Source organism: Balaenoptera physalus (assembly GCF_965194825.1).
Source record: "Balaenoptera physalus genome assembly, chromosome: 4".
NCBI lineage: Eukaryota > Metazoa > Chordata > Mammalia > Artiodactyla > Balaenopteridae > Balaenoptera > Balaenoptera physalus.
The window spans coordinates 21,111,056-21,125,220 of record NC_138891.1 but is presented as its reverse complement, the minus strand read 5'-3'; the positions used below and the strand labels follow the sequence as shown (position 1 = coordinate 21,125,220).

Below are 14,165 nucleotides of genomic sequence, written 5' to 3'. Positions count from 1 at the left end.
CCTCATCGAGAAGGCTCTGCTTAGCCCCTGAGGTCCCCGAGGTTCCATGGTTGTCCACGCCACGCATCGCCACCTGCAAGTGACCACGAGCTCCCAGCGCAGCCACACGGCCACGCTGCCTCTTCTCCCTTCAAATCTAGGAGCTGGGAGCTGTCTTACTGTCACATTTCCCCTGCGGGGGTGGGGCTGGGGGCTACAGGCTGAGCTTCATTTTCCTTATCTCGGGGTCACCCTGGAGCCCTGGCACAGCTTTCCGCACAGAAATGCTTCCGGTGTCTGCTGTCTGCATTCCCCAAATGCAGGGATGACCCTGGGAGTTGGCTGGGATTCTGCTTGGGTGGCGGGTAGGCTGAGGTGGTGTGGGCCACACAGAGAAGTGGGGTGATGGCCCTCACAAGGGAGATACCATGCGACTGGTCCCACTGGACACACAAGGGCACCAGCTCAGAGGAGGAGTGGCTGACCGTAAGGGGGTCCTTCCCTGTCACCCACACTCCCAAACACTGAGCCCCCTGTAGCTCCCAGGGCCCAGCTCCCTGACCATCCCTGCCTTTGGGCTGGGGATGCCACACCCTGCCCCCAGAACCCCCTGATGGCATCAAGGCAGAGGTTCTCATACTGTCTTTCTCCCGAGTGGAGGCAACCGGAGCACAGCTTCACAGGCTGTCCCTCAGCGCTGTCCCAGCCCAGAGCCGCTGCCTCATGGAACCTATGGCTTCACACCAGCCCAGCAGGTAAGTGGCCCAGGAGAAGGGCAGGGGTGGTGACAGACAGCAAAGGGAAGGCCTGGATGCCGGGGGCAGGCCTCCCTTTGTGTCAGCAACCCTCTGCCTGTGAGACGGATGCTTCTTGCCAGGGCTGAATGGTTAAACTCCGGCCCCCCGCATCCTAGCTGACCCACCATCTCAACTGCTTTACCCTGCAATAGCAGAAAGAGGGACTCAGGAGACAAATGGACATCCCAAACTCATGTGTAGGCAGAGGTCAGGTCGATAAATGAGAGAAGGGGACAGGGACAGGCAATAGGGAGCAGTGGGGCCTGTGGTAAACAGGAGACCACTGGTACCTTCCACCACCTGACCGCCATGACAGAAGCATATCTGCAACGGGGCTTCCAGACAGTCAAAATTTTTAAAGAGTAGCCAGAAATCTGAATTTTTATGTGAAACTGATTTTTTAAATGTTGGCTACCAATTAAAAAGTTTTACACATTATATAAGCCAAATAAATCACCCCCCTGGGGTGGGGGGGTGGGCAGCCCATAAGGGCACCTGCTGCTACCCTGCCACCTCGAACATGCCAGCATTGAGTGGTGTGGCCACTCCAAGGCAGACGACCCTTCACTGCCTTGGCCTGGCCTGGCTTTGGCCGCAAAGAGGTGTGAGGTTAAAGGAAGTGGCAGTGACACTGAGGAGCAGCTGCAGGGGTTGCTCAGCCTGGAAACTTTCCGGTCTAGCCGTCTTTAGCTGGGGGAGAGCACACAGCCACCCCAGGAGCACGGCAGAGCCCGGGGAGGAAGAGGGCAGAAAGGCACATTCAAAAATGACCGCTGCTTTGATTTGTTTCCATCGTTTGCATTCAAAATGTTAAACATCATAAATGAAAAATGTGAAAAATTTTAGGTTCGACCCAAAATGAGAAAGAAACAGGATCTAGGCCCTTCCCTGAGGTGAGGAGAGGCGATCCAATCCCCATTCTAAACGGGTAAGCAGACTGCAGAGAGAAGGGCTGGAGCAAAACAAAAGGGAAACTTCCTGAACACGAGGCAGGCAAGGCAATGAGCGGCCGGGGAGGTGTGGGGTTTTCCTCAGCAAAGGGAAAGTCCAGGAAAGCAGGACCAGGGTGGGAGGGTCCAGCCGCCTGGCTGTGGAGGCTTGAACCAGGCTGGAGATGGGGAGGGATGCCTTCTCAGGGACCCTGCCGAACTCTGGAAGGGCAGGAGGCCACTTTTCACATCTCTCTCCCCAAACCCTAAAGAGTGGCTGCATCTTTCCTGCCCTCCTACCCAGCCTGGCCAGGCCAGACAGCGAGCCCTGGATGCAGAGGGGGCAAAGGGCAGAGTGGGCAGACCTGCTCCGTTCCCAAGGGACAGGAGCCATCTAGAAGCCGCCATTGGCCAGGGGACCGGCCGCCCACCTCTCTTTTTTCTACATACAGCACTTTTATAAAAAGTCATGAATCAAAGCATTTGCCCCTCTGCTGGGAATGTGACGTCAGGCAAATCACTCAACCCGGGCGTGCGCCTCCGTTTCCTCATCTGTTAACCACGTACTCACCTCACAGCGTTTTTCTGAGGACAGAATGAGCCCATACACGCAAGTGCTTAGAACAGTGCCTGGCACAGAAAGTGTTATTATTACGGTCATCATCATCATCACCATCCTCCTCATAAGTATGTTGCGGGAACTCTCGCCAACGTCCCCTCCACCAAATTGCACAGAAGGGTTCCTGGGGCCACACAAGGCTGCTTTCCAGGCTGCCCCAGAGCACTCAGGACGGGGGCAGGAGGGGAAGGAAGCGGCTGCCTTTGAATCACCACCTTCAGCCCGCGAGGCGCACAGCGCAGCCTGCTCCACAGGGAGACCTCAGCCACCCAGCGGGATGAAGGATCACTGTTCCTGCCGCTGGGCCTTCCCAGGGTTCAGCAGGGAAGCACATGCTGTTCCTGATGATCTGAGGAACGATCACCACCCACAGTCCGTGCTGGCTTGTTTCGGGCGTGCAGAGAAAGGAGAAACTGTGGCGCTACATCCCATCGGAGGGGGACGAGCCCAAGTAGGGTAAAGCTGGAGGCAGAGCAGATGTCAGGAGCGTGGAAATGAATCCAACGGACCCAGTTCTGAATCCTGGTTGTGCCACTTACTAGCTGTGTGACCTCGGACAAATTTCGTATAAACCTCTCCGTGCAAAACTATCCTTGGTGAATGGGTAGCAGCAACCAGCTGGAGGTGGAATCAGGCCGAGTGCTGTGGCCAGGGCCGATCATTAGAATGCCTGTTTATCATGTCCCGACCACATGCTACACTTCCCTGACCAGCACCTCAGACTAGGTGAGGTCACTGCTCTAGCTCCCAAGACACCCAGCTGTCTGTCTTGACGGCACTTTGCATGCTGCACTCAGTTGCCTAATTGTTTATGATGTAATGTGTCTGCCCCACCAGACTGTCAGCTCCAGGAGGGCAGGGCCCATCCTCCGTTTTATTCTCCACTGTATCTCTGGAGCCCAGCGCATGCCTGACGCCAAGAAGATGCTCAGTAAATATCCTGATCTACATCAGCTCTAATCCTCACAGCTACTCTGAACACTGTCCTAACACAAAGGAAAAAAGATTAACACTTGAGTTTGCTCTGGTCATTGGGAAAAAAGGCCTGACTAAGACTCTGACCTGGCTTGGAACAGTGACAGTAACAACCCCACAGCTCCTGCTGCGGTTCCTGCAGAAGGTCACGGTGTAGGTCTGGGGTGCATGCCTCTTGCTCAGACAAGCTCTTACTGGCTATTTTCAGGGGTAAAAGGGTAGGCTCCCAGCCTCGTCTCCATGTCATTATTCCTCTATAGTCAAAAGTAATGGAAATTGGGAGTTTTCAGAAGTTCTGGGGGAAAGTGCCTAGGAAAACTGGTCCCTGGAAAATGGCAGTCAACTAGGCTTGAGGAGACAGAGAGCCGGGGAGAAAGTCTCCAAGGGCGTGAGCAGGCAAGGGAAGGGTGTCTGACGCTCAGTTTTAACTTCTGCCCCGTTCTAAGCTACGGACAGCCCCCTTTCTCAGAGGCCCTTGGTGACAGCCTGTTACGTACAACAGCCGTGGCTCAGTGGGGCTTAGGGAATGAGGAAGCCACGCCGATGGTACCCACGCAAAATGTGGCAGCTGACCCCGGAGCTCAGATGGCCTGCTGGCATGGTCCCCACCCTGCAATCCCCAGAAACACTGCAGATGGGGACGGTTTCCATCAACGACTGCGTAATCGTCAAAGAAAAATAAATGATACACTCAGAAAACTTGCACAGGGAGAAAATCTTTGGGGAAGAATGAATATCTATTGGGGAGAGCACCTCTCCATTTCCACATATGTGGGATGAGGGCCTGGCCCTGCAAGACCGGGCTAGGGGAGAAAGGGGGGTGGGGATGCTTGAGACATGTGTCACAGCAGCACTGGCCCTATTACAGGCACCGCTAAGGAGGCCCACGGCAGATGGGGACTTGCCCAAGGTCACAGAGAGGACAGGTAGGGGGCAGAGACTCAGCAGGGGGGCCCTCTGGCCTGCAGCCCGGGCCCCTTCCCACTCTCCTGTGGGTCTTCTGAGGAAGGGAGGGAGGACTGAGGTTCCCTGAGGCCCCTCTGGCTGCCAATCTCTGGTGGTGCCAGACCCTGCCTGGGGCCCTCTCCTTCCTCCTTCCACACAGAGGCTCTCCCAGCCTCCACCCAGCTTTCCTATCCACGCACACCAGCCCTAAGGAGGAAAAAGGCCCTGTTAAGTGCTTTATTAGAATGGTTATTTGGTGGAAGTGCTAAGTGACCTGCTCTCACTCCCCTTTTCCATCCCTCCAGCCATCCCCAGTTTGAGCCCAGAAGTAAAACAAAGGCTTTGTTTCTTTATTTTGATTTCCTGCTTAAAATCTCAAACATGCAGGAAACACCCACCCAGCCCCAGATAAGTGGACTCGGGCCACTGCGGGCAGGCAGGGCCGGGGGTCACTGAGTGGGGTGGCCGGGAAGGCTCTGATGCCAGCTGACCTTAGCTCCCCGAGAGCGCCAGCAGGGCACCCGGGGCCTGACTTCTTTTGCGGGAAGAGAATGGGTGTGAGGAGTGTATGGGGAGTGCTAGGCCTTCTTGACTCTGTCGCCCGGGGAATCTCAACCTGAGGAATGTGGGTGTGGAGGGCCCACTGAGAAGACATATCTCATACAAGTTATTTTTTAATATATGCCCCCAAGGCTTTGGGACCGTGGCTCCACCCTTTTCCATCATCTCCAGTTACAATAAAGCAGGCATTGAAAGAAGAACATGACGGATGCTATTTTTGGGCTGCTGAGCCTCCTTGTGAGAGAATGGTACTCGCCAAGAAAGATGCATTTGCCTCTGCCTCTTCCTTGGGACCTCCATTCCCAGTGGAATTAAAATATAAAGGGGTGAATTTGGCGGTCATCTAAAAGGGGGAATTTTCAAGAAGGTGTGTTAAAGTTCTAAAGGCTAAAAAGAAGAAGAAGAAGAAAAAAAAACTGGAACTGATTTAAAATGAATTTTGCTCTTGAAGTGAATATATAATGCTTTGGGGAGGAAAGAACCTGTCCCCAGGCCCCCCCAAAAATGGTCAGCCCTAAGGGGAGAGTGGGCCTCCCCAACTCCAGCACATCTTCAGCAATCTCCACACAGCACCACATGCCTACAAATATTTTTACTCTTAATCTGGGTAGTTAGGATACTAGGGACAGCCTAACACGTAGTATGCATAGCAGATTCTTTTTAAACCAAAACTTTTCTTTAAAAAGTAGGTCGTCAACATAACATGTATGTGTATTTTTGCATAAACAAATAGGAATTGACTTTAGAATATGCTTAATTGCCTTCATTGGTACAGTCTTTGACCGTTTCTATTGCAAGACAAACCCCAACAAAGCAGATCCTTCTGAGGTCTTTGGGGTCCCAGCCTTTGCTGGCTTTTGCAGCATCTCCATCGAGTCAGGGGAAAGGACGCAGGCAGTGTTATCCTTTGTTGGCAACTCAGGAATGGAAAACATTTCAACTCATTCTCACCATTTAGTAAAGAAAACTCGGGGACCACCTCAGGTCTCCGTGTTCTATTACGAAACTCGTTCAAATCTCTGTCCCCAGTTTGAACTCCTTGACTCCTTGAAAATGAAATCTGCCTGGGTATGCAAGGCTTTTCCAGAAGGTTTTTCATCTTTTCTGCACAGCTTTAAAAGTGGTGCTTTGCTAACTGTCCTAAGTCAAGCCCAAGCTACCTGCAAATGGGCCATGTCAGGCTCCAGCTCGGGAGTGGAGTCAGGCGGGAGCGGGGCGGGAAGCAGGAGGCTGCAAACAGTTTGGGGAGAAGCCTTCTCCTGTCTCCTGTTGTCAAGGAGAGCGTCCCCCTCTGCAGCTGGAGAGCTTGGCAGAGGGGAGGACCTGGGACCACACACCTGGGACACCATCTTTCTGTGAGAGCCGAGGAAAGGGAGAGCTGGCAAGGCCATGTTAGGGGTTACAAAGGTACTACACTGCACTCTGACCTTCCTTCCTGTAAAGCAGTCCTGCACTTTAGACCAGAAATGTATTTTACTCAAGATTGTTGACGATGAGCAGCTTAACAAATCGGTGTCATCTAATGATAAAAAGAAAATCATGGGTTTTTTTCGTCTCTTTTCCAAATATATACATTTACCATTTAAATTACAGTTCGCTTTGGGCAGCTCTGACTAAATGATGCTCCACAGCCTGGCCTGAAGCCACAGTGGTCAAGGCAAGTATGTATTCGGGTAGAGGAACTTTTTGAAAAAGGTTAAATCCCAAGATGCACGCTCATTCCTCCCCGGGGTGAGTTCAGGCAGCAAAAGGATCTATCGACAACCTTGATGGAGACCCAGGTGGCATTTTCAGTGAATTCGCTGGGGACGTGGCGGTAAAAGAGCCGAGACATGGAAACTCGGGAGCGAGGCTCCAAAAGCCGGCCGGAGGCTGAGGGCAGGCCCAGCCAGCCAGGCCTCCTGACCAGGGATGCGCTGAAGCCCTGCCAAAGGGATCAGGTGCAGACAAAACGGTCGCATCTGCTCATTTGGGGTAACAGGTACATGGTGCTTGTTATATATTATCCTTCATCTTTTTATATTTTTGAAAATTAAAAAATATACCAAGTGCACAAATGATGGAGGGGTTCCTGGTTGACAGTGAGATTAATGAGAGTCGGGGAAAACCACTTCCATCTAGGCTCCCTCTGCCTTTCTTGCCAACCAGCCACGCCTGCACCTCAGTGGCTTCTGCTGCTTCACAGCGTTGCTGTGCGTGAACTACTCTGTCCCCTCTCCTCACGAGGCCTTCGCTCCACTGCAGCACTGATTATGTATGGCCAGAACCCTGTGGGCCATGTCCCATGAGCACCAGGAGAGAAGGGGCGTGTCGTCAAATGACCAAAGTCATCAGTCCTGGGAGCAGCACCGAGTAACAGACGGAGCATGTGCTCCAGGACCAAACAGACCTTGGTGAGACTCCTTCCAGGCTCTGCTCCTCTCAGGCCACGGCCGTGGGGATGCCTACTTAACCACCCTGAACCCCCGTTTCCACATCTGTAAAAGGCTAACAGCAAAACTGTTGTGAGGCTTAGAGATGGCCAATGCGGAGCATCTACCCCAGCCCAGCCCACAAGTCTTCACTGAAGGAAGGGAAGGAAGAGATGGAAAGGAGGGAGGGGAGAGAGGGTAGACCTCCAGAGAGGCCGTCTTTAAGCCATGCCATCTGAGGAGCAGTTGGAGAAAGCAGGCTGCTTGTGCTGGAGAAAAGCATGATTGGCAAGGTTCACGTGGCACAGATCCAGCGGGACAGGTTAAAGGGAGAAAGAAAAGAACTTTGCCAGGGTAAGTGAATCCCCAAATGGGGTAAACTGATTTAAGGGGCGTTAAGCTCCCTGCCTCTGAAAGCGTCCAGCTAAGACCCGCCCCTCACAGGCTGCACCTGAGGGACCACTTGTTGAAAGTTTCCCAGCCTCTACTCAAGGGGTCACTTTCCCATTTGGGCTGTATTTGTCAACTACTGAACTATTACTGGTTTAACCTTTACCTTAAAATCATACTTTTTAACTTAAAATTCTTACTTAGCCTTAATCTGAGCAAAATAGCCAGTAAAAAAAAAAATGCGTTTGATGGCATACCTGTATTTTTATAGTACACATCAATAAGTGTGTATATATATACATATATATATAACTATTAAAATGTGTCCCACCTAAAACCATCTACCTCATCACTATGAGAAATGTGCTCTCCTGGGTCTGAATTGAGACTAAATATGCTCCAGGGGCCCCTTCTGGGTCTATGATTCTGTTTTCTGAAGGCTGCTTGAATACTGATAATGCTCTTAATTCTTACGGCCCTTTCTGGTCTCCCAAGCATGTTCTCATCTGTGTGTTTCATCTAATCCCCGTGACAACCCTGAGGGCGGGGCAGAGAAGTCACAGACGGAGCCTGGGCCCCTGCAGCACAGGACGCTCCCAAGGCCCTATCAGCGGTCACAGAGGACCTGAATCAGAGCGCAGAATTCTCCGTACCCCCTCCCTCCTTCTACTGCCACACACTGCACAGCCAAATCCCTTCCTGGTACTGTCCAAAATCTCATTAGCAACACAACCCAGATCCAAATCACGATGTTTTATCCATTTAGGTGGCCAGATGCCAGGCTCTGTAGATGAAAATATGCCTCTCTGAGACCCAGAATGTCATTTCACAAGCAATGATGACCCATACTGTCATCTGGCCATCAACAGGTTCCACCGAGTAAAGCCATCAAAAATACTACAGGAGGGCTTCCCTGGTGGCGCAGGGGTTAAGAATCCACCTGCCAATGCAGGGGACACGGGTTCAAGCCCTGGTCTGGGAAGATCCCACATGCCGCGGAGCAACTAGGTCCGTGTGCCGCAACTACTGAGCCTGTGCTCTAGAGTCCATGAGCCACAAGTACTGAAGCCCACACGCCTAGAGCCCGTGCTCCGCAACAAGAGAAGCCACCGCAATGTGAAGCCCGCGCACCACAACGAAGAGTAGCCCCCGCTTGCCACAACTAGAGAAAGCCCGCACACAGCAATGAAGACCCAACGCAGCCAAAAATAAATAAATATAATTAATTAATTAATTTAAAAAATACTAAAGGACAATGATAGACATTAAAAAGCTAAATCCACACTGCTACTTCATGACCACTACAAGGGGATGGCTGCAGAAGGCTGCCATGGATCGTGCCAATGGGCTACAGGCCCTTGGCTCAGTGGTGGGGCTCAGTGGAAGGCCAGGGGAGTCTCAGAATAGGCGGGACCAGCCTCATTATGTGCAGCAGGAACGCTACCTAGAAGACTGGAGATGGGCACCAAGGGATGCATGGCAGACACCAAGGAGTGCAGTATGGCTGTCACCTCGGCCTCGACAACGTCCTCTGCTGTCTGAAGCAGGAGGTGGCAGCACTGTCCTCTCAGTCAGAGTTCCACAAGACAGACCCACTAGCTGATTGCATGGATTTCTACCCACAAGCTGAGAACTGACACCTGTCCCGCTCTACTTCCGCTCTTGACACCGGCTCTACCACGACAGCCTGCCGGCCTGGCTGGGAGGGCAGAGCCCCAGGGTAGGTCCTCAGTGAACAGTAGTGAAGCAGGGGATCTACCCTGGGATCCAGGGCTCATTTTCAGAGATCCACAAATCTCCCAAACTGAATGCCCAACTTCATACATACAAGGAACTTTTCTTTGGACTTCTCACTGGCATGTTAAAGAGGCAGTGGCCCAAGAAGGTAAAAATCATTGCTCTGAACACTCAGCCCTCTTGGCTGCCTGTCCCATGCAAGAACTTGCTGGAAGTGACACTAATATCCCATCCCTGTGTCCAGAGACTTCACAAAAGCTGAGAACATCTTTGGGAGATTTAAGCTCTCCTTAATCCAGTCTTACTTGGGTTACATTATTTGCATCCAAAAGCACCCGCACTGATCCAGTACCACAGGGCCCAGTGGCATCACCCAAGACTGCGAGGGGTGGTGGCAAGGCCTCAGAGTCCACCAACAAAATTCCTCTCAAAGCTCGACCTCTCTGCTCGGCCTCTAGACCCACCATGCATAGCTGCCAGATGCCCAGGGCACAGGGAGCTCACCCAGTTCCTTCCTTTCTCCCATCCCCAGACAAAGGTAACTTTACCTTCTAGCCAGCCAGATACCTGCCCCGGGCCAGGCAAGTACAGAGCCTCTGGAACTCAATGCACACTCTTTGGACACTTGAGAACATCCCAGCTTTGCACAAGAACGTGTTCCCAATTAGTTCACACGTGTATGGTTTGTGCAGACTACATGATGTTCCTGAGCAGGTATGTTTTCAATCGCTTGCAAGGGGGCACACTCCATATGGGGGCACTTCATTGGTAGACAATGATGACACCAGATGTGAAATATAAAATGGAGGTCACATTTCCCCAAGAAGCCACATGATGCAGCAGGCTGGTCAACATGTGAATCAGGCTGATGTTAGGACCAGGCACCCCAGGAGCTAGTTCAGTCCATCAGAGCCCAGAAGTCCTCCCTGGTTCCAGGTGATCACTCAAGCTCAGGAACCAACCCCAGGGATAATGGACTTGCCTCTCTATAAGCAGCTCAGATCAACTGAAAGTGTGAAATACCTGTGGTTAGAGCTAATAAAAGTTATACCTGTCACAAAGATGTCTTAGGCAGGTGAAAACATAAGTAGTGGCAAATACAAACAGAGCTGGCAGCCCTGGAAGACTGTCACTGCCCCACCAGGGTTCAGCAGAGGGCCACACTGCCCCCCATAAGGAAATGTTGAGGCGGGGGGTAGTTTCTATTAGAGCACCCGGCTTACGCAACCTCCACCCGCACCCCCAAAAAGGCTGGCAGACTCTGCGCCTCGAAAACCCCAGAGCATTAAAGCTCCAACCTTCCTGACCTAGCAGAGAAAGGACAAACTACACCTTAAACCACAGACAGAAAAGCTAATTGGCTGCTGGGAGTGAGAACAGACTGGGGGTCAAAACCATGAATGTTTTCATGGAACATTTTCAGCCCCAGTCAGCAGGGACATGCGATTTACAGGAAATTAGGAGACTTACAAAAATGTTAGCCAGCTCAAGTTTCTTTCCTGGTAAGAAAAGTAGGAGAAACTCTAAGAACTGTCTCGGTGAAAGTGCTCTGTTCACTGCAAAGCCCCTGACACGTGTCAGTTATTACTACCAGCAGCTCACCACCCCACACTTCACCCAACCAGTGAAAGGCAATAGAGCCAAAGCCTAACACAAGCTGCACCTGGAGCCTTCAGGCCAGGTCAGCCAGACCCTCACAAGAGGGGCCTGAGGAGCTGCAGGGTCTACATCATGGACCCTAGATATGATCTTGCGCAAGTTACTCTTCCTAGCCCCTGTTCCCCATCTGCATATGGGGGTAATAATAAAACCCTTCTGGAGGAGTCTTGTCAAATGATGAGCAAGCATATCCACGTCAAGTGCCTGGTCTGTGTCAGCCCTGCTGGCAGCTATTATTACAGTGGAGCTTCAGGGCTTTTAAGTCAGATTTCCTTATCATTCCTGCTGCCGGGGAGGTCACTGTTCTGAGGCCACAATTTTGACCCTTGTCAGTCACCCTCTCTGCTCAGGTCCAGGACAAAGTGTGAGTCCTGGAGGGGCAAGAACCATTCAAGCCCAAGGAGGTTTGCTCGGAGTAGGCGCTGGTGGGAGGAGGAGGGGCAATCCCAGAGCTCGGGGATCAGGGCCGGGATGAAGTGGCCCTTCTCCACCTCTCCAGCCTCGGCTCTGGCCCTGGCCAGCACAGACCTCAGTTCCAGCCACAAAGTCTAATTGGTGTCCAGTGCCCAGGCTCCTGCCAGGCATCACCTCCCCTAGGAGGCCTTCCCTGCCCTTCCACTCTGTCTGCTCTCACAGCCCCCGTGCTTCCCTGATCCCAGTACCGACCACGCTGGGCTGTCGCTCGGTTTGCACCCCTACCTTCCTCGCGGCGCGGTAACTGGCACGGTGCCCTACACTCGGTGGGCGCCCCTGCAGGTCCCGTCAATGAATGAGCCGGGCCCTGGTTGTGACCAGAGCCCCAAGCCCCCGGCGCAGCAAAGGTTTATGAAGCAGCCTGCTTTTTATCTTTCAGATGAATCTGACAACTCCCTCGGCCGATTCCTGGCGTTAACGCCATTTTAAAAGGGGAAAGATCCCCCCCTCCGCCTCCATCCACCCGAGTCCCGCCGCCCACCTCCCCGCGCGTTCTCGCCAGGGCAGACAAGGAACCCAAGGGCCGTTACCATGAAAGGGGCTTTCTGCGCGGTGGGCAGGCCCTTCTCACTGGGGTCTCGATCGTCTCCGACTTCTCGATCGCACACCGTCACGCTGGAGTCTGCCGTGGGGGCAAAAGGCCACTCTCCGTCAGCCCCAGAGCGCAGTCCGCCTGTGGCGAGCGCGGCCGGGCCCGGGGCGGCCACACCTCCCTCCCGGAACAAAGCGCCCGGCCGGGTGCCCTCCCTTCCCAGCCTGCCCCGACCGCTCACCGCGCGCTCCAGCCCGGCTCGGCTCCGGCCTCAGGCCGCCTCCTCCATGCCCGCGCCGGCGAGAAGGCAGCGCCGCGCCCGCCGGGCTCCGCGGCAGCCGGACTGACGGCTCCCGGCCCGCGGCCTGACGGCCGCTCTGGCCTGTCCCCGCCCCGGCGCCTCCTTAAAGCGACCGCGCAGCCCGCGCGCGCCCTGGTCGCCCGGCGCGCCGCGCATTCCTTATAATGCAACAGCGGCTGCTAAAAATAGAGCGCCGCCGCCGTGGGTGCAGGGGTGGCCGGGCCCGGCGCCGCGACCCTGCCACCCCTCGGGCCCCAGATTCCCAGGACGCGCGGCCTGACGTTCAGGCCACCCGCGCCGAGCGCCCCGGACCCGGCAGGGTGAGCGGACCCGGCCACGGAACCCCGCCGCCGCCGCCGCCGCCTCCCCCGGGGCCCCGCGCACTTACCCAGGTCCGACCCTCGGCGCGGCGGAGCTGGCTTTAAAGTGGACGCCGAATGGGAATTCGCCCGGGCCTCTTTAAGAGCCTCTGCGCTCCAGCCTTTAAATCTCCGCTCCCGCCCGGCCAACTTCTGAGCCTGCAGACGCCTCCCCCGTCCTAGGCGATCCCAGGCCGCCACCTTAACCGCGTTCCCTTCGAATCCCAGGCCGTGTTTCTTCCTAGATCCAGTCTCCAGCGTTGCTTCCCCCAGACCCTCTCGGTGCCCGGTTCCTGGGCCTAAAGTTCGTTCAGATGGAGGCGACGGACGGGGACGGGCGACACTCGCGATCCATTTCATTGTTTCAGTTCCTCTAACTCCTCTCCATCGGCGTCATTTTTTCCTTATTTTAAAAATTGAGATATAATTCACATACCATATAATTCCAGCTTTTAAAGTGGACAATTCAGTGGTTTTTAGTATAGTCACAAAGTGGCAGCCCCACTATTACCTAATTCCAGATCATTTTCATAACACCCCCCCCTCTTAAAACAAACAAACAAAAACCGCCGAACCCATTTGCAGTCACTCCCCATTCCCTGCTCCTCCCAGCTCCTGGAAACCACTAATCCACTTTCTGTCTCTATGGATTTGCCTACTCAGGACATTTCATGAAAGTGGCATCGTACATGTGGTCTTTTGTGACCCAGCTTCCTTCACTTCGCAGGATGTTTTCAAGGTTCATCCACGTTGCAGCATGTAGAAATACATCACTCCTTGTCGTGACTGAATAGCATTCCATTGTGTGGGTACACCACATTTTGTTTATCTTTCATCAGCTGATGGACAGATTGTACTTTTGGGCTATTATGAATTGTACTTTTGGGCTATTATGAATAAAGCTGCTATGAACATTAGTGTACAAGTCTTTGTATGAACATTTCATTTCTTTTGGGTATATATCAATACCTAGGAGTAGACTTGTGGGTCATGTGCGAGCTATACTTAACATTTTGAGGAACCCCCGAACTGTTTTCCAGAGCAGCTGTGCTATTTTATATTCCAACCAACAATGTGTGAGAGTTCCATGTCTCCACATCCTCACCAACACTTGTTATCATCTCTTTTTGATTACAGCCATCCTGGGGGGCGGGGGGTGGTATCTCACTGTAGTTTAGATTATCAGTGTCATTTTTGAGATGTTCTTTTTGTAGACGGACCTTGATGATGACTTGGAACCAGCTTCACACATCTGGGAAACTCATTCCCTTATCATTTTGAGAGCTTCGCCCACCACGCCAGGTCTCAGGAAACTTTGCTACCCTGAGTCATTCATGCCATGGTGGTTTCAATTGGCACCCCAGGCATCCAAGCAGCCATTTGGTGAGAGCTATTGTGCCCCCTGCACCCACTCCCACCTGCTGTTCTGAAGGCCCCGTGGACCCCTCGAGTCCCCATGGCTCGGGGGAAGGTTTGGGTGCCATCAAGAGTATCTCA

The 14,165-nt window shown here is 53.3% G+C and overlaps 1 protein-coding gene across 4 annotated transcripts in view; it reads right to left on the bottom strand.

Moving 5' to 3' along the window:
- The window catches only part of MRAS (muscle RAS oncogene homolog), a 59,655-nt gene extending 46,442 nt beyond the window's left edge, over window positions 1–13,213 (bottom strand). Inside the window, exons 1-2 of one of the 4 annotated variants that reach the window (XM_082461330.1) lie at window positions 12,698–13,210; window positions 12,007–12,098 (exon numbers count right to left, since the gene is read on the bottom strand). The gene's annotated coding sequence lies outside the window, so the exon portion shown is untranslated. Of the gene's footprint in view, window positions 1–12,006; window positions 12,099–12,249; window positions 12,391–12,697 lie in introns of those variants that run through there. The other 3 variants (XM_082461329.1, XM_082461332.1, XM_082461331.1) reach the window with 3 other exon arrangements.
- Between the last annotated feature and the right edge of the window lie 952 nt (window positions 13,214–14,165).